Source organism: Muntiacus reevesi, chromosome 1 (assembly GCF_963930625.1).
Source record: "Muntiacus reevesi chromosome 1, mMunRee1.1, whole genome shotgun sequence".
In the NCBI taxonomy this organism is placed as follows: Eukaryota; Metazoa; Chordata; class Mammalia; order Artiodactyla; family Cervidae; genus Muntiacus; species Muntiacus reevesi.
The window spans coordinates 20,673,060-20,693,445 of NC_089249.1; the positions used below are offsets into that span (position 1 = coordinate 20,673,060).

General features: G+C 51.9%; 1 protein-coding gene across 1 annotated transcript in view; it reads right to left on the reverse strand.

Annotated features, from left to right (window-relative positions):
- The window catches only part of MYH9 (myosin heavy chain 9), an 85,476-nt gene extending 65,376 nt beyond the window's left edge, over window positions 1-20,100 (reverse strand). Inside the window, exon 1 of the mRNA XM_065939141.1 lies at window positions 19,916-20,100. The gene's annotated coding sequence lies outside the window, so the exon portion shown is untranslated. The remainder of the gene's footprint in view (window positions 1-19,915) is intronic.
- Between the last annotated feature and the right edge of the window lie 286 nt (window positions 20,101-20,386).

Consider the following 20,386-nt stretch of genomic DNA (forward strand, 5'->3'; position numbering starts at 1 on the left):
ACCTTGGCAGCCCTGCCCAGCTCCATCAGTTCGTCCTAAGTGAGAGGTGGCCCAGAATCCCAGGATCTCTGCAGTGAGTGTTACTAAAGTATCCTGGGCATAGATCTGTATCAGGTGTCACAGAGACCAATGCAACCAGGTGAGTCTCCACCGAGATCCCATCCTGTCCTCAGGGCCATGAGGTCCATTTTTAATGAATGAATCAAACGGCTAATCAGGGCAGAAGCAGTTGGTGCTTAAAGACAACTCCACTGTTAAGAATCTCAGGGACTGCCCTGGTGGTCCAGTGGCTAAGACGCCAAGCTCGCAATGCAAGGGGCCTGGGTTTGATCCCTGGTCAGGGAACCAGATCCCACATCAGTTCAGTTCAGTTCAGTCGCTCATGCTGCAACTTAAATAAAATAAAAAGAATTTCCACCATTCAGAATGACAGCCCTTCTCACCTAAAGAGAAAGATCCCCATGACCTTGACAGCTTAACCAACTCCCTCAACCAATGCCTCCATTTTTCCAGCCCCATCTGTCTTGTCCCCTGCCAGACACTCATTCTAACCATGGCTCCCCAGAGGACAGTCTTCGCACCATCACAACCCTCCACTCACCCAAGTAGCCTTTCCTAACACCCATACATTGCTGCTCTTTCTCCTCTCCCCAGGCCTGCTCCAGCACAGCCTGCCTTATTCTGGAACCGCCAGAACCTCTCTCTGCCTGCCGCCGCTGTCCCCAGAACTCCTTCAGGCGCTGACTGAACCCAAGGTTCAGACAGCGAGTCCTCCCCAGTCAGTCAGCGCTTGTGGACATGACCTTGGCTCTTCAGAAGGCTTGGGTTTACAGTCCACATTATGTCTTCCGGAACCTGGCTGTCCAGGAGAATAACCATTCCCTCCTAACCCCTTCTGTCTGGTGTCAAGGGAGGGAAGCAGACACATCAGCAATGTAGCTCTTACTCAAAGGTAAGAGGCCGGGCGTGCACACCACCGGCTAAGTCGTCAGCACTGGACCTTGACTCTGCTTTTAATTGGTTCAATATTTGTGTAGTGAGATCACACATGAGCCTCTCCTGCTCAGTAATGAGCTTCTGTTTGGCTGCCCAGGAGAAACTGCAGAGAAGCAAGTTGTTCCAGACATGGGGGTGGGGTCCCCTCCCAAACAGCAAGGCGCAAGTGACACCCCTAGACATGCCCCTAGGTTTGACAAGGTTGACAGAATTGCCTGGCCTACTTCTGTCGGGAACTGTGCACGGAACACACCACCCTGCCCTCCTGCGGACAGCACCTCTGAGCCTCGAGAGCTCCCCACTCACACGAGGGGGCAACTCTGACCTTTGGATTCCTGCAGTGAAGTTATTCCTTCCCTTTGGTTCTGCTGATCATAGCATGGTTTTTCTTTCCCCAAGACTGCGAGCACAGTTTGCTGAAACCCAACACAGAAAAAAAAAACATACTGAGAAGATGTAATTATATAGCTGCAGTCTCAATGGGAAAGTGCAGCAGGCTGGATTCTGGAGCCCACATCAGGAACAGCTGAGAAGCCCAACCCACGATCAGAAACGAAAGACAATTTTGAAGACCACTCAATCCAGGACCCACCAGGCCTTCTTCGGCAGGTTGTTATTCTGATTGATGTTTAAATGACACCAAAAACAGACAAAATCCCTGAATATCACAGCCTCTACTACCAACAGCCATCCTGATCCCATTGCTGCCAGGCTCAGAGCTCTAAGGCCACAATGGGGCCCAGGCACCCCTGGGTCCCTGATGACCAATCTGCATAGATGTTGAGTAATCCCTGATGAATGGGAAGGTTCCAGTCTCCTAAAAGGTCCAAACTCCAAGGACCAAGCCCAACTGACTCTGCCACCCATCCTTACAGGACCCTAAGGACAACCCCCATAATCTCACATCTTCTTTTCCAAACCTCAGTGACTCTCTTTAGTAGATGAGGCAGGAAAGGCCCACAATGAGCTGATCTGTGGCCATTCAGGATCATATCAACGTCCTCATTCTTCTCCATCCCCCTTCCAGCTAAATCTGATGTACACTAATCTCCATGTTGTTTCTAAGAGACACATGACTAGTTAACAGTTATCTTCCTGAATTGATCAGGCGGTCACTTAAGACTCCAAGAGAGACCTTCCAAATGATTAATAACATATTCATGACCTTTATGAGGAAGGCATCTTAGAAAGAATCAGACTCAGGAGGCAGCCAGACAGGCCAGGGAAATACAGACCCATCGCTTTACTAACAGGACAAACTGGGCCAGGCCGACAGGGCCCCTGGGCCTCAGTTTCTCCGTCTATAAACTGGAGATGCCACGAACTGTCTCAAAGGACAGGAAGGCTCCCCCAGTGGAGCGAGCTGACAGCCCACAGCCCCGACTCTGCGATGCAGTCAGAGCCCGGCTCGACTCACAGGGCTATTGTGAGGACCCAAATGAACTCAGGCAGGAGTGGTGCTTGGTGGCGACCCAGGCCTGCTGGCTCCCTGCCCACAGTTTTGCCTCTTCTCTCAAGGAGTCGGTGTCGCTGAGCTCGCTCATAATGAGTCAGTCACAGCACTGCCCTCACAGAGCCCACTCTGGAGGGGTTTGAAGTCACATCCTGCCTCGCCTCACTCGACATGATTTATTCCACCCCAGGAATGCAGCTCATTTCCCAGAATTTTGTAAAGAACTTTAAAGAGTTTGATCTCGCAGGGAGCTCCATTTACGGCTCAGCTCTCGGGGGATGGGGACCTCAGCTCTGCCCAGACCTATGGGTGGGAACCATACAAGTCAGCGCTGAAAGACTGCCCCTCCATCAAAGAAGCACCTCATCCCAAGGGCACCATTTTTTTTTTTAATCTCAAGCCACAACAGAAAAAAATTAATTTAAAAGCTTTATCATAAATATGCAAACATGTCAAACAAAAGCCTCACAAAATGATGTATACACCCTAGACACTCTGATATTTTCCATTCGAATCTACTTAATTTCTAAGACTACTGGTTGCCACCAATAAGCTCAGACCCACCAGTGGGTCTCAGTTGATAGCCTGAAAAACACCCATCCGACTCAGCCTTCTCTGGGTGGATGAGTCTCAGACTCAGCCAGCAGCTTGCCCAAGATCACACAGTGAAGTTCACAAGAAGTTCAAGTCCAAAGCCAAAGCAAGGTTCTGGAACTGTCAAACCTCAGGCAGGTAAGACAGCAGCTGTAGCAGCCCAGTCACCTGACATGGGTTGGACAGTTGGTCTCCGGCTGCTCCCATCCTTTGATCCAGACAACCTCAGTAAAGCCACAGCAGGTATGCTAAGGCCTCTGCCGCATTCCCTGCTCCCCACCACCTCCCTTAAAAAAGAAAGAGGCTGACACTCAGGGAGATGAAGTGACCTAACTGGATCTGGGGGTTTAGGAAGTGTTCTTTGAGGATCTGGAGTCTGGCTGAAAGATCACAAGGACAGAAAGAAAGAGACCAGTTTCCTCTGTATGCAGAGTACACAACTGATCAAATCCACTACATTCAAAACCTCACCACGCAAAGCTCAAGGCCTGGCCCCACAAGCAAGAGACACCCAGAAGTGCTATGATATTAAAGGCTTGATACAGATCAGATGGGAGAGGAAGGCCACTGCCCCAGGAAAGTGCTCTGCACACATTACATCTTAGGACAGTGTCACCTAACCCCATAGTGAGCAGACCCTCCTGCCTGAGCGCGCGCGTGTGTGTGTGTGTGTGTGTGTGTGTGTGTGTGTTTGTGTAAAGAGATATGCAGAGACATATGTTTATACACATACACACATTCTATAAACAGGAAACCCTAAGTCCCCATCTCTCTAGATAAGTGGTTTTGAACACTTTCAGCCATCAAAGACCCCTTTGAGAATTGGTTGAAGGCCATGAACCCTTTGTGTACCATCTTAGAGGTACATCTACAGAGACCCTCAAGCACAGTCCTGGGACTTTTAGGAGCCCTCTGGTTACCAGCTCAAAGGCAAAGGGGCATTGGAGTGGCCTCCTTCTCCACCAAGGCAATGTGAACTGATTTGAAAGGATTTTCTTCCTTCATTTTCCTCCAGGAGGTTAAGCAGGATCTTACAGAAGAGGTCCAAGGAAGCAGAGCTGTGGTCAGGACAACCCAAGAGTGAGAGTCCCCGTGAGAAGCAGAGGACCTGGGATGGTGGGGGCAGGAGGCCGTCTCCCCTGGGGTGCGCTCATCAATCTGGACAGCAGAAACAAAAAATCCAAGACTGAACAGCAAACTGTCTCTCTCCTCTGTTTGCATCCCTTGGGCCTGCTCTCCACTGGGCCAACCATGTGCCAGCCCTGGGCACACCGGCTGCAGGGCCAGCAGAGTCACACTCTCCAGAGAACCCAGGATGGACAAGCGGGATCCCAGGGCCTGTGGCCTCCTTGGGGGAAATGACTCAAATAGGAGCCACGCACAGGATGAAGATAAAACCTGCATATTTCACACTTTACACAAAAATGAACTAACAGTTCCTAGAACAAGTCGTGGGAGCATCTGTGTCTCAGAGTCTGGCCGGTATGAGCAGGCAGCCTGGCCGCAGGGATGAGCCCACCACATCCGTCACCAGAAACCTAGGCGCTGCTTATTTTACCGCTTGCCGAGAATCACTGCTTTGCCTGGGCCACAAGCTGGCCCTAGGGGAGCCAACGCTGATGAGAGAACTAGCCGCGGCCCCTACCTTAGGGAAAAGCCAGATTCAGTCACCCCAGCCTGCCCAGGGCGGAGCCTCCCCTCCCCCCAAGCAGACATGAGCATGCACACACACACACACACACACACACACACACAGTGCGGGATCAGCGCAGGGTGGGACACCTCAGGCCAACCTGGATGTGGCCACTGGAGTCTCCATATCCAGGGACCCCGGGAACATAATTTAACCATTCTGCAGCTCCCTTTCTTCGTCTGTACCCCAGGAATCACAAAGCCCATGGCATAGAACCATGCTTCTCACAGTAGACCTCACGACCACACACGACAACCCAGACCTGGTGGCAGGTTCCATGAGTGTCCTGCTTTGCAAAGCCAAAGCCCAGGAGATGTTAGTGACTTGCTTCACGGCAGAGAGAGTAGTAGCTGTCGGTGCCCCGGAGCAGCCAGCCAAGTTGGTAAGAAGACCTGGTGAGCAGCAGTGAGTGATGGGTCAGGAACAGGAGGGAGCCTGGGACGACCCACAGGCTTCCTTGCCCTCCAGAACCTCCAGAAGCAGAGCGGCAGATGCAGTCCTCCTGGCTGCCACCGACCCCCTGGGCCCAACCCCTTGCAAACTCCTTTAACCGGAGTGTGTAAGAGGAGTGTGTTGGGAGGGGGGTTTCTCCCCCAGCCCCTCCCAGCTGCCCCAGAGGATCCCACTGAGGAGGCAAGAATGTAATGCGCCTGCTGACCACAACCACTATGGAATGCCCCAGGTCCAAGAGCACAAAGGCCGCCTGCTAAAGCCCGGAAGGGCCTAGAATCCTGCCCCAGCCCCTTATCCCTGATCCTTGCTCAGGTCCAAAACAGAGTATCACATTCTTCAGATTCTTGTCTGAAAGCCAGAAAGGCGGGTGGGTGGGGGCGGGGGTGGGGGGGGTGGGGGGCTCTCTGCCATCTCAACCCAAGGATAATTAAAACCTGCAACTTGCTTTATAGGGGAAGAGTCACCATTTTTCAGCCTCTAACACACGGATCTGTCTCAGGTGTGTAGGGAAGAAGGCTGGAGGTGTGAAGCCACAACAAGGATGGGGCCTGATGAATTCCACCATGCTCGGCGGCCAGTAATTAATCCCATGATGAGGCATTCTTCATGAGCACTTGGCAAGGCGCAGCTACCTCCTCCTCACCCTGGCAAGCACAGGAGACGGTTGGTGGGTGGCAGGCCCAGCTCTGGGCAGAAGGCAGGCTGAGAATAGCAGGCTGATGGGCTCGGAGGCGGCCAGGAGATGGCTAGGAGGTGGTAGCAGTGCTGGAAGGCTGAGGGGGAAGCAGCTATGGATCCATACAGAAGCCAGGCTGTGCCCAGGTCACACACTGGCCTTCCACCCCCACCTGTTGCCCACTGCCCTGTCTTAGATGGGTTCTTTACACCTGACACCAGAAGCCAGGGAGTCACCAGGCCAACAGCCACTGTATACAAAAGCCTGAATGTCTACAAGCCCCTAGCTTCACAAACACTTGTAGGGTCAAGTAGGCCAACAGGGCAGGAAAGGCAATGGAAGCAGATATAGAAAATGATTGGCCTGAAAATTAGAGGAGCAGGGAGAAGACTTGGGATCTCTCACCTGCTGCCTGGGTCAAGGCACTTAGCTTCTCTGAGCCTCAATTCCCCCAGTTCTAAAATGGCAACAATAACCTCAGATAAGCAGATGACAACACCCTTATGGCAGAAAGCGAAAAGGAACTAAGAGGAGAGTGAAAAAGTTGGCTTGAACTCAACATTCAAAAACTAAGATCATGGCATCTGGTCCCATCACTTCATGGCAAATAGATGGGGAAATAATGGAAACAATGACAGACTTTATTTTCTTGGGCTCCAAAAATTACTGTAGATGATTGACTGCAGCCATGAAATTAAAAGACACTTGCTCCTTGGAAGCTATGACAAAACCTAGACACCAGATTAAAAAGCAAAGACATTGCCAACAAAGGTCCATCTAGTCAAAGCTACGTTTTTTCCGGTAGTCATGTATGGATGTGAGAGTTGGACCATAAAGAAGGCTGAATGTCAAAGAATTGATGCTTTTGAACTGTGGTGCTGGAGAAGACTCTTCAGAGTCCCTTGGATTGCAAGGAGATCTACCTAAAGGAAATCAATCCTGAATATTAATTGGGAGGACTGATGCTAAAGCTGAAGCTGAAGCTCCAATACTTTCCAAGATGTGACTCATTAGACAAGACCCTGATGCTGGGAAAGACTGAAGGCAAGAGGAGAAGGGGCTGACAGGACGAGATGGTTGGATGGCATCACCCACTCAATGGACAGGAGTTTGAGCAAGCTCCGGGAGATGGTGAAGGACAGGGAAGCCTGGTGTGCTACAGTCCATGGGGTCGCAAAAGTTGGACACTACTGAGCAACTGAACAACAACAAAATGGGAACATTAATACCATCACTTTGGTGGGATTGGGAGACTTCATATGCAATAACCTGAGTGTGACTTCAACCTTCATAGTGATTTAAAAAAAAAAAAAAAAGATTTGGGACTTCCCTCATGGTCCAGTAGAAGTTGGTTCACATTCCCAACTCAGGGAGCCTGGGTTTGATCCCTAGTTGGGAAACTAGATCCAACATGCTGCCACTAAGACCCAGCACAGCCAAACAAATAAATAATAAATAAAATAAATACCTTTTTAAAAAATAGATGAAAATTGACTTGTTAAAAATGGACAAAATGAAAGACATCCAGCTGTTTCTTGGGCATGTACTAAGTGCTTATCATGGGCCACGTGCACTGCTAAGGGTCCCAGAGGCAACTCCTGTAACAGAGGCAGGGACACCAGCAAGTGTGGTCAAGAAAGGCTAAGACGGAGACCAGCGCGGGGAGGCAGGGGCACTGCCAGAGCAAGGGAAGCTCTCCCGGCAGCCATCCAACACCTCGGCCAGCAACTGGGACTCTAGATTTATAGTTCTGCACCAGTTTACCACAAGCCTTTCCCCTTCCTCACATAAAAGCAGTGTGTATGGCTCATCAGAGGGGAGGTCATCTCCAAGAATGCTTGGTCCACAAGAAGGGGCAGGGTGTTGGGGCAGCGGGGGGGGGGGGGGGGCGGGGGCGGCGGGAGGCGGGGTGCCATCACTATAAGGAAGGCAGAGAGACCTAGAAACTGGTCCATCCCCGGTCCATTCCGTGGGCCCAGTTACTGAAGCACTTTGATGACAACAAGTAGAACTCCAGAGAGGATGAAAGCGGACAGAAGGAAAAGGGAAGGCAGGAGAGGGTGTGGGGACACATTTGCTGGGGTCCCCCACAAATCAGACAGTGCACAGAGTGCCTTCCACACTTTAGCTGCCCAAGGACACCAAGAGATGGGTTTATCAGTATTAACCAGATTTTACAGATGAGCAAACTGGGGTTCAAAGCAGTTAAAGAAACAACTGGTAAAGCAGAGAAAAGTTTTGAGTCTCCATCAGTGGTCCCTAGGTTAGAGAGGCCTCCTCTGACACACACACTCCCACTACCTTCTCCCCTCTTATGGACTGTTCTGTGCTCCCCCTCAAACTCACCTGTTGCAGCCTTAACCCCCAGGACCTCAGAATGTGGTTGCATTTGGACAGAGGGTCTTTAAAGACGTATTAGGTGAAAAGGAGACAGTAAGAGTGGGCCCTAATCCAATCTGACTGGTGTCCTAAGAAAAGGAGGAGGTTCAGACACAGGGACACAGCAGGGACGAGGGCTGACTGCAAGCCAAGGAGAGAGACCTCAGTGGAAACCAACCCTACAGGCACTTTAATCTTGAACTTGCAGCCTCTGGAACTGTGAGAGGTAAATTTCTGTTGTTTAAGTTACCAGGTCTGTGATTCTTCCTACATGCCTTCACCTGATCATCATTCTCCACAGCATAATGACCTGCCACAGTGAGCCTGTCTGTCTGGCTGCCATCTGCTCTTCCCCACTGGAATGTCAAAGGCACGCTTTGGTTACTTCTATCCTATCATGCATCCACAGAACGGAAACAGTCTCCAGCACACAGCCAGCATTTGATACATATTTAATGAATAAATAAACTGAGTGAAATGGGATTTAAACCCAGCTGCTACTTCTAGAGTCACCCACTCCCTTCCCCATGCCCCACTGCTGCCTTCTGCTTTATCTAATTCTCTATTCCTGTACCCACCTCTCCTCCTCCAATATAAAAGCCAGTAAATAATTTAAAATAGTATAAATTCAAAGGTAATCTCTAGCCTATAATCACTACCAAACAGTAGTGTAAACAAGGTGACAGGAGATGTAAAAAAGATACACAATGGACCTCATCTCAACCACTAAGGAACATTACAATCTACTAAGTGCTGAAATCCCCAGCCAATGTGTTGTTCTTATTAGAAATTTTAAGTCAATATGTAAAAAATAGGTTAGGTTTAGAGTTTGTTTTTGGTTTTCTGAGTGTGTATTTAATGGCGGGGGCGGGGAGGGGAGGGAATTGAGATCCACGACAGAGCTCTTCTACTCAAACTTCAACTCTACAGACCTAGTACTGATCCAAAACCCCACTGCAGCCTACAGTGGGGACCCGATGAGGTTGGGAAAACCTGCAACAGGACCACAGAAGTGTCCAAGTGACCATGTCCCACCCTGGCCTTCTCACTCCCCGGGTAGGGGGTTCTTTCCTGCTCTCTAAGAAGATAGCAGAATTCTTGCCAAGCGGCTCCCTTGAGCTGGGAGTTGGGGCTGGGGGGACCAGTACAGCAATGAGATGGAAAGAGTGAAGAAATGGCAGCAAGGAAGTCATTTATCTGGAATGGAAGAGAATGCCAGAGCAAAGACACAGCATTCCAGTTTCCAGGCCCTTAACCACCCATCTTTTCCACTTGCATGGAGCGGCAAATAGCTCCTTCACGGTTGTAAACATCTTCCTGCTCACAAGCAGCCACTGGGATTCTGAAACTTCCTCTTTACAACAAAACTACACTGTTGCAACTTGTTGCTGCAACTGGTTCCTTCCCCTGAGGCAGGAGCCACAGCAGAGCCCAGGTGGCCTGCCTGGCTTTGGACAGTTCACAGACATCCCACCCCACCCTCACTGCCCCTACTCTCAGCTGCCTGCCACTCATGGTCACCAAGGCCTCCCTCCGGAAGGCCAGGGGCTAGTTCCCCAGCCTCTCCGTTGACAAGGTCCCTTGGAGGCTGTCCCTCACTCCTCCCAATCCCACCCCAACTCCCCATGTGTCTTCTGGCCCAGACCTGTATGAACCACTCAGGTAGTGGGGGGGATGTGAGGATATCCCTCCAGTGAGCCCAGAAAGCTCTACCAAGTCCAAGTTCCTGTGCTTTCTCATCGCTGATGGCAAAGCGGTTTTACCTGTTTTTCATCAACTCAACCTGGGCGTCTAAGCAGCCACTTTCTCCCATGCTCATCCCCATCACAACCCACAACAGCCAAGTGAGGTGATTCTTCCCTGGGTGTAGACTGTGAGCCCCTTGAGGGCAGAGCCTGGAATGTCTCATCCTAAGCACCTAGCAGTTTCTTTCCTAAAACAGATGCTCAGGATACATTTACTGAATGAATGAATTTCCAAGAGACTCAATAAAACCATGGAACTTTCTGGCAAAGTCAGTAATGGTTCTTTCCCACAGTAGACCATAACATAGCCATTAAAATATTAATTGTGGAGCCTGTTGCAACATAGGAAACTTTATATTACAGCACTAAGTTAGAACACACAACAATATCTAATGTAATATTTAATTTTAGTATTTAATTTTGCAAAGTATGCATGTCTATGGACAGGAAACCCAGAAAGATGCAAAGGGTGGACAGGGTGAGGTGCAAATCTGTTTCTTGCTAGTTTTGCTGCTACATTATTTGTGCTATAAACAAACCTCCACCCCCTTTTCTTTTTCTTTAAAAAAGGAACTGATTCCAGTAACAATTATGTCTCTCTCAACACTCCATGAAAAAATCTCCCAAGTCCTTCAGCTGGCTGACCACATAACCAGAGGGCACAGGCAGAATTCCCAGCAGGCATCCAGAGGTTAAGGCCCTGGGAATGGAATCCTGCACCCCCACATTTCCCAGGAAAGGGCATAGGGGAGCAAGCCTTAATGGGCCATTGGGGCTGCTTAAGGGGCTTCGAGATGGGGCTGGGGCCCAGAGCCACTTAAGAGGAGAGGAAATCTCTTACTAGCCCAGAGTGACTCAGAGGGCCTTGGCGACCTGAATCACCCTTGCACAAAGCTCCGCTGAAGTCTGAGCAACTGCACAAGGTCCCAGCCCTGTTCCCTGGACATGCTGTGCCACATCCCCACCTTCCAAACCAGCTCAGATGCCACCTTCTCCAGGAAGCTTTCTCAGATCCCCCTGGGCCCGCAGCCTTCTAGTGGGACACTAAGAGCTCCTGGAAACGAGAGTCCCTGATTCCTTCCCCTCCTTATTTCCAGAGCCCAGGAGCACCCCGCACACAGTGTAATGCTCTCAGGAGCGGTCACTAAATGAGCAGACAGACAGAGAGACAGACACATGAAGCAGGAAGGAATGCACTCTGCCAGTGGACTGAGGTCAAGAAGCACCCACTATGGAGATGGTGGCGGGCTCTCTGGCTGGCCGGCTCCCGGTGACCAGCCAGGGCCCCTCCAATGGCAGGCAGGCCCAGCAGCCAGGGCTCACCACACACACTTGAAAAATGGCCGGTTGAGGTTAAAGGTGAGGTCAGCAGCCAAGGCAGCACTATCAGCCTCGCCCGGGTCTGCCGCAGCTCCAAAAGTTCTGCTCCTCTCATTAGTTCCTGGCCATGGGGGAGGGAGGAGGCTTGGGAACCAGTCCAACCCCTCACTGTCAAGTGACAACAGGTAAGCCCAGGAATGACGGGCATCTGCAAGGTCACACAGGGGTCAGAGCACATGAGTGTGAATCAGGCTCAGTCTCCTCATCTGTAAAATGGGGGCAAACTTCCTACCTCCCAGAAATGAGGGAAGAATTAAATGAGAGAATCATGTAAAAACACTAACACAGTACCTGGTACATAACAAGTGGTCAATAAAACTTAACTCTTATTATTATTACCGTTATTGGTAGAGCTGGACTTGGACTTCAGCCCAGACATCCTGATTCCCAGCCAGCACCCTCCCACCAGAGCTCCTTCCTTCCTTCCCCATCTTCCCTCCTCCCCACCAGGCAATTCTAGCCTCCAGGAAGCTCAAGATGCCCAGAAATCCCCACTCACTCAAGAAGACAGAAGCCGCCTTATGTCCCAAGTTTCTGTCCCCATGTCCCACCTGCCTAGTAGAGAGTCAGGCTCCTGAGCCAGAGGCAGGCTCTCTGCCCTTGTTCCCACTAAAGCCCAGCAAGTCCAGCACAGGGCAGGTCATGCAGCAGGAAGGAGTCCAAGGTGTCTTTGATGATTGACTTGGCCCAGAAATTTGGGATCACCATACCCAATAGCTGACTCTTCAATACTGAAAAATAGACAAAACTTTAAAAGAGCTCTCTGCAACAAGAAAAAAAGAAAAAGAGCTCCCTGCTACCAACTTTCCTATCCCAGGAATTTTCAGATAAGTACTGAGCACCGCCTTTTGTGAGAGAGATCACTAAGTGGCATTCTAGAGCTTCGGCTGCCCAGGCCTTCACATCCCAAGCTTACAGATAAGTACCAGTGAGACTTGAACTCCACTCGTGCAACAAGGACGAGGGGTCAAGTCCATGCAGGGCGCTGGTGAGGACTTGGGGATAAAGAGATGAAACAAGACCCTACTTCTGACCTCCCAGTTTAGCCTTTGCCCCCATTTCAGCTCAGTTAGATTAAGTCACCCGAATGGTTCCAAATGCCTCTTTATGTTTATCAGACAGGAAGCTGCCTTCTCCAGCCCAGGGCGTTATGTAAAACACAGGAAACTCAGTGGCTTTTGAACACCAGACAACTCGAAATAAAGGTGCCTCGGCAGCCTTGTAACAGCTTTTTTTAAAATGCTTAAACCAGTTCAGATCTGCGTCACCAGCTGAACTGTGTGATCTGGGAAGAAGAATGCAGAGGTCATAGGCTTGGAAAACCTCAGTCTCTATAAGCTCAAGGAATCTTCCCACAGGTTCTTCAGTCATCTCACCATGCCTTATCATTAAGGGACAGGCTTAATCTAAAATCTTTAAAACCTGAACATGCATCTCCTACCACCCAGGTGACAGCCTGAAAAGGGGAGGAAGAAGAGGAAAGAAGTGAGCTACCTGGTGCGTCTCTATGCAAGTTACAACAAGCCCATAAAAGTGGCATCTCCATGTGGCCAATGAGGAAACTGAGGCTCCAGCCTAACAGTTAGCAGGAGCAAAGGCAGGGGTCCCAGCTCTGCCAGAGCCCAAAGCCCTGGTGTGGTTCCCTCTACATGGGTTTTTTTATCGAAAATACAACTAATCCACCACCCAAGACCTTAAGTGACTTAAAATTACTAGAAACCAGGACTGGCTGCAGGGCAGTGGAAAGCTGATGTGGCTCTGAGTGGCCCACCCGCCGCCTGGCGCTGCCCCATGTGAAATATTGATTTTTGAGCCACAGGAACTTCCAGCCCAAGTGGAACTGTCCAACTGGAAGAAGTTCAAAGAAACTCAAACCACTTCCCACCCCATTTCTTAACTCTTGGGCCCCTCCCCCCCCCCCCAGCCCCCAAAAGAAAACGATTAAGGGTGTGGAAGAACAGACTTAAGGGAAGATGAAAGGAGCTAAGTACGTGTTGCTGGGCTGAACAGTGTGTAAAGGCGAGGAAAGGCATGATAACAGCTCAGAAACACTTTTAAATGAGGCCATGTGATTCTGAAAGGCACTGGGGTTGAGGGAAACCAGGGGCCAGAGCTTTCTATTAACTCAGAATGAGCTTGACTCGACCCTCTCATGGGTGGGGCCACAGCAGTGGGAGGACTGAAAATTACAGTATCCCTAAGATCTCTTCTGAGCTTCCCAGGGGGCTCAGTGGTAAAGAATTCACCTGTCAATGCAGGAAACAGAGGTTCGATCCCTGACTGGGGAAGATCCCCTAGAGAAGGAAATGGCAAACCCCTCCAGTATTCTTGCCTGGAAAATCCCATGGACAGAGAGGCCTGGCAGGCTATGGTCCATGGGGCCGCAGAGTCAGACACGACTATGCAACTGAGCACATACACACAGGATCCCTTCCATCTCAGACACTCTACAATCCTAAGTAAATTCAGTAGGGAGGATTGTACTGTCACTGCTGATTTCTCTCTCTTTTTTTTTTCGGCGTATGGGATCTTAGTTCCTGGACCAGGGATGGAATCTATGCCCCCTGCAGTGGCAGTCTGGACCACCTGATGGCCAGGGAAGTCCCTGTTGATTTTTCTTTTAAGCCGGGCATCATTCAGAATTAGAGTTAAATGAAAGAAAAAGGAAACATGAGATGGAAGTTTCCAAAATAATGTCCATGGAGGTAACAGAGGGACCTGCCTCCCAGAGGCCCCCTTTTCCTCTGGGCAGCAGGGTAAGAACCATAAGGACCAAGAGGCACCAAGGAAGTGAGAGGCACCCTAAGAGGCACCAAGGAAGTGAGAGGCACCCTAAGAGGCACCAAGGAAGTGACCTTCGAGAGGGAAGGGAGGGGAAGCTCAAGAGCCCTTCAACTTCCCTGCAGGCTGCAGCCCCACCTGCCCAGGCAGGAAGCCACACCCTTCAGTGGCAACTTCCAGAAGACCCTGCAAGGGTCTGTCCAGCTGCAGAGGAAGGCTTCCCCACCCAGGGCTGCAGATGAAGACAGTTGCTGAGGGCACTGTCGTGAGAACTCCCTAGATGGCCAGGCCCTCAGCCAAAGGCTGGCCGGAGCCTTTTCTGGGCCTACCTGCCTAGGCCTGGGTGTGTTGTGTTCACCCCGGGTGCTCGGGCCAGAGACACCAGTCAGCAGAACAGGGGCCTGAGGCTTTCTGACAGCAGCCGGCCTGCCTCAGCTACTTTTTAAAGAGACCTGCATCAGACAAAGGGGGCAGCTCCCCAAGTATCTGGTGCCATCAAAGCCTGAGGGGCAGGTGGGGGCAGATAGAAGGGGGCAGATACAGGCTGGCATCCTGCCTTCAAACCACCTGCCCATGGAGTGGCAGGCCCATTTTAGATCCAGGCTCACTGTGCATACTCATGCGTGACTCACATCACCTTGCAGGAGGCCGAGAGCTGCCTGGCAGGGGCACAGGCCTGCCTGTGACCCTAAAGGGGTCTGTCACCAGCTGTGCTACAGAAAAGAGCCAGCTTGGGAGTGAGCAGAGCCTGAGTCTTCTCCGGGGCCCACACTGTGCAAGGTTATGGCAGTCCTCCTTGAGAAGGGGATCAGGGCTCTCCAATTCAAAACCCCCCTCTGATCACATTTTCCTGACAGTTTGGGCTTTTCCAATGTTATTAATACATAAAGACCACAGGCTGGATCTCTGAGGGACAACTGGAGATGGGGTGGGTTGCAATGACCCCAAGTTTACAAATGAGGAAGACTTAAGAGAATAAAGGTCTGTTCTGGCCTCCTGGTCAGGATGGGCTCCTCAGAAAAGGACAAGTGGACAGCGTGGAGCCAGGGGGATTGTGGGAAAGCTGGCAAAAGGACTTCCCAGAATACATTCCAGACGCGTCCCGCGGGTTTCCTTTTCTCATACAGCAAAGAAAAAGCAATCAAGGCATCCACCATTCTCCAGAAACCAAGGGAAAGGATCAGAGAAGACATTTGTTTAAAGGGGTTACTCTGGTGATAATATGACGTCATGGAGAAGAAAACAGGCCCCAAAATGTTCCAACCACAGAGCAATTCAGTCCATTTTTAAGACCCTTCCTCCTCCCCTGCACGCGGCAGGCACTCAGTATGCAATCTGGGATCTCAAGCAATGCATTTTAAAAGCAGAGACCCCCAAGACTGGCCAGCCAACCACTTATTTTTGTTGCTAATAAAACTAACAAAATTTTCAATTTCTGACTATTTAAATAGTCAATACATGTAAAAAGGTATTTAGTGGAAAAAGCAATGCTCACCCCAGGCTCTGGCTTCCTGGGCCTTTTCTAGAGGCAACCACTGTTACTTGGGTTTCTGTAGCTTTCCATGCACAGAGCGGAGGCATCATACCATGATTCGCACAGGAGGGAGCAACATGTATCCCACTTTGTATCAAGTTGTATCCACTTAAAATATATCTTGGAGAGCATGCCCAATCAGTGCCTATAGGTTGGTCTCAGTTTTTTTTAAGGGCTTTAAGGATTCCCACTGTGCAGCTGTACCATGATTTATCTGACCTTCTTAATAGGCAGTTAGCTTATTTCCTGTCTTTCTCTAGACAATGCTACAAAGAATATCCTTGGACATTTTCTTTTGCATGTTTGAGTTTATCTGCCAGTGAGTTCCTAGAAATCAATCAGAAGGACTATGCTTTGACAGATATTGCCCAGCTACCTTCTATAAAGAGAGCTGTTACAACTTAGACCCCATCAGTAGGGCGTGAGGGCCCCTAAGAAACTGGGGCATCGTGGAGAAATTTAAATTCCTGTCTGTCTCAACTTCCCAAGCATTCTTGGGTGTGGCAGACACATAAACTGGCATGGTGTCTCTGTGAAGCAGTACGCACCTTCTAGCAAAATCAAATGTACCCCCAACCAGGGCCAGAGCCGGAAGCCAGGCCTCCAGACACTAAGTCCAATGTTCCTCCATGTCACCCCTGATCTCTCCCCTAGACCACGGAAGCTGTGTCTGAGAACTAAAACGCAGTGAGTTTGTGTATCTTCTGCCTGAGCCGGGGCCCTGCAACAAGGCTAGCGAGCACAAGCTCATCACCAAGGGCATCCAAGAGCATCAGCAGATGGGCCTGGGAACCACCTGTGTTTTTACCACTCAAGCTTTGTGGTCCATGAGCAACACACACACACACGCAACACACATCATTTTTAGAAGCAGGAAGAGCATTGAGCTAGGAGCCAGGAGAACCATCTACCCCTCCTAGCCTGTCTCCTTACCTGACAACCCAGGGAATGAAGACTGATCACATATATTTTCTTAAAAATGTACACAGTCACTATGTCTCAGGCCCTGTACATACTTAATTTCTTTTAGTTCTCACATCTAACCCCATAGGATGGGTATCATGACTCCTGTATTACAGATAAGGACACTGAGGTTTGGGGGGTTAAGTGACTTGCCTACAGTCATAAGTGGCAAGATCAGGATCTGAACGCTATCTAGTGCCAAAACTCAGGACTCCACCCTTCCCAGCTCTAATGAAGAACCGGAGCCCGTTAAGTCACAAGCCTACTGCTTCCCAGGGGGCAGCCGGGGTTCCACTCCATTGTCACCAGAGGGCTTAAGCCCAGGGACTCAGCACACCAAGGGTTAAAGCCGAGAGGCAGTGACTCTCTGGGGCTGCACAAAGGGAAAATGCACTTCCTGCCCCTGTGGGCAGAGATGCTGTTTTATGCTCAGCAAATTAGGACGTTTGTTTAATTAAGACGACACACAGATTTTGTTATTCTAAATATTTTTGGAACATGATGCTTTGGAGGAAGCTGTCAAGGCCTGGATTTTTGTTTTTTCTTTTTTTCCTTTGCCTGGGGTTTCTCTCCGCTGCCCCCCACCCCCCTCCAAGAGAAGGGTAGGGCCAGGCTCAGAGGAAAACAACAGCCAACCCCTCCTCTCCTTTTGAAATAAAGATGTCAAGCTGGTAAGGGCTGTCTTAAGTACTTGATGGGAGGATTAGCTAGAAGAGGAAGTGAAGAAAGCACAGTTAGCCTGGCTTCTAGCAATACCCTCCACCAGGCGACACAACAATGCAGCATTTTTTGAGTGTGCTTTTCTCCTTTTAAAAAGCTAACAGATCCGTGTTTTGTTTTTTTCTGGAGCAAGAACGAGCAAGAGAGAGGCAGGCTGTGATTAACATGCGTCCTTCATCCAGTGAGAGGGAAGTTGTCCCATCTCCAACCCCTTAGGTTAAAAGTTTAAAAATAAAAAATAAAAGTCAGAAAGCCCTGCCCCTCTCTTTTTCTCTACCCTCACCTGCCCTTCAGACAAGGAGCCCCACAGAACACACCTCTGGGGGTTGCCCTTCCCCAAACACTGCCTGCCAATCCGAGCACCTGGATCTGCCATGGCACTGCCGGGACTTGCTGAATCTGAAGAACAGAGCTTTTTTGATGTCACCCTGCAGCCATCTGGGGGGCACAGCGGCTCTCAAATTACACTGAGCAATCTCTTGACGTTTTTAATTACACCTCAATTATCGTAAATGAGTCCTCACTTTCCAACACTGAATGCTTGCCTTGGTTTGGCAAACCTGCCATGTCCTCCTTCCTCGAGGCAGCATCCCTTCTCATCCCAGACAGAAGCGGCCCCTCTCAGAATTACTCGAGTCCTTTGTCTGAGGCCTGTTGGAGACACTCATCACAGGCAGCTTCTGCGTCTCAGTCACTGGGCCTCTATTTCCCCTTGAGGACTGTAAACTCCCCCAAGGCAGAGGCCTCTGGGCCCCCTGTAGGACAGGCTGGCTCCCTTCTCCCAATCCCATGACTCACAGCACCCTTCTAGGGTCTCTATCATCTTCGGCTCACCTTAGAGTCATCTACGGATTTGTCTTGGCTCTTCCCTAAATGCCCTAGGGCACAGGCCAGGTCTTACTCAACTTCACACCCCCACCACCTGGCAGAGTCTCTGGCACAGAGGAGCCAGTTAAAATATTTGCTCAGTTACACATCTGTGTACCCTCCCCCCACTCCCAGCAGCCTTGTATATAAATTGACTAATATTAATCAAGTGACTGTCTAAATAGGCCTTAAAGCAGCCTCCCTCCTTACCATAAAGGGAATAAACCACCCGGTGAGGTTACAGGCTCAGACAGCACTCAGAAATGGTCACAGTGTTGCAGGAAGGCGCTACGGTTCCTCCCGTTCAACAGTTACTCAACAGTTACTTTGCAATCCTGTTAAGCCCAGGAAAGGGTGCAGTGAACCCAGAAGCGGCTGGGTCTCTCAACTGCCCAACGGAGAGAGATCCGCCGGTGTCCTAGGACCTGGGACTTCCCGGGAACCTTTTCCCCACACCGGTTGGGTGGGGCCGCAGATAGCAGCCCGGGCGCTCAACCTGCCCCCACCTCAAGACAACCTGCAACCTGGTCCAGGAAGATACTCCGTCTCTGAGACACTTGGGCTCTTGGGGGGGCCGGGGGTGGGGGTGGGGGAGGGGGGCCGGGGGGAAAGCGCAGGGGGGTGGGGGGTGCAGTCCTGGCCTGGGCGTGGCCCATGGACAGCATGAGATCGGGACCCTGCACGGAGACACTTGGGGGGAGGTGGGAGCGGTAAGTAGAAAACCCTGGATCTGGCCCAAACGGGCACGATGCAATAGCCCAGGCCGGATCCTCGAGGAGCAGGGCCCAGCTTTCCCCGCCCCCGCCCTGCTGGGGCGGGCCCGCAGGTGCGCTGGAATCAGGTGCGCGCCAGGGTCGCGGAGATTGGTGCTGGCCTTCCCCGGCCTCCCTCTCCCCGGAAGCAGAGGCCAAAAGTCAAAGGATGCGGATCTGTGAGGAAGGGGGAAGTCTTCCCTGCCTCGAGCCGGGATCCCCGCCGGGTCCCTTTCCCAAGCACCCGGCCGCACCTCTCCCGGTCCCCCTCCTCCGCCCAGCCGATCGCACCCGGGCGAATGAGGAAGTCGGGAGCCGAGGGCGGAAATCGAGCCGAGCGCAATGTCTGCTGCAGGACCGTCCGATTCTGACTCAGGAGGACGCCCTGACAGCTGCCAAACGGTCCCCGCCTGCCCGCTACCTCCGTTTCGAAAACGCCCGGAAACTTCCCAAGGAGCCGCCGCCCCGAGCCCCCCACCTGAACCTCGCCCGAGCGGCTGGGTCCAAGGGACAGAAGCTGCCCGGAAGGGGTTAAAAAGTTTGCCCAACTTGGGCACTGGGCGAGGCGAGGGCGGGGCGCGTGCCCCGGCGGCAGGGGGAGGTCGAGGCTCCCGGGTGCCCGGCCGGCGGGGTGCGCCGGCGGGAGGGCGGGTAGGGGGTACGGAGGGTTTCCGGGAAGCGCCCGGCCCCATGCCTTCCTCGGCTCCCCAGTCTCGCTTCCGTCAGCGTCTTCACCGAGCATCCGCGCGAGGGTCCCGGGGCCCCTCCGTGAAGGGTGCCCAGCCCGCTCTCCCCCGCCCACGCCTGGTCGCCGGCCGCGAGGAGGCCGAGAACCACTCATCGGCCCTCTCGCCCAGACTCCGCGCGTCCGGTCCCCGCCACCCCCGCTCCTCCGCTCGGGGCGGGACCCGCCGGTGGGGTTCGCTCACCTGAACCTGGATCTGCCCCGGGGAACAGGCGCTGCTTCTCCCGAGAGGGCTTCCTCGAGCGCTCGGGCGACTGCGGGGTGGGGCGAGCGCGCGAGGCGGGAGCTGCAGCAGGTCAGCCTCGCTCAGCCTTCAGTGCCCTGCCCAGGAACAGCTAGGATCTGCGCGCCTCACCGCACCCTGCGCGGCTCCTCGCCGCCCTCCCGCCCCGCCCCTCTCAGAGCGCGCCCACTCCGAGCCCGGCGCCGGTTGCGGGGCGGAGCCTGAAGGGACGAGCCCGCCCCCGAGCTGTCTCACCCACTCCAACCAGCTGCTGGTCCTGATGAACAGACAGCTTGACCTGTGGAAAGGCAGCGGGTGGAGCCTATGGGCCCAGAGGGGTGGGAATACTTTTCCCCCTCCGCCCCCATCTCCACCCTCTCCACCTTCCCCCGCTCTTCCTAGGCGGGAGCCCCGCCCCTTAGGGCGGTCGCA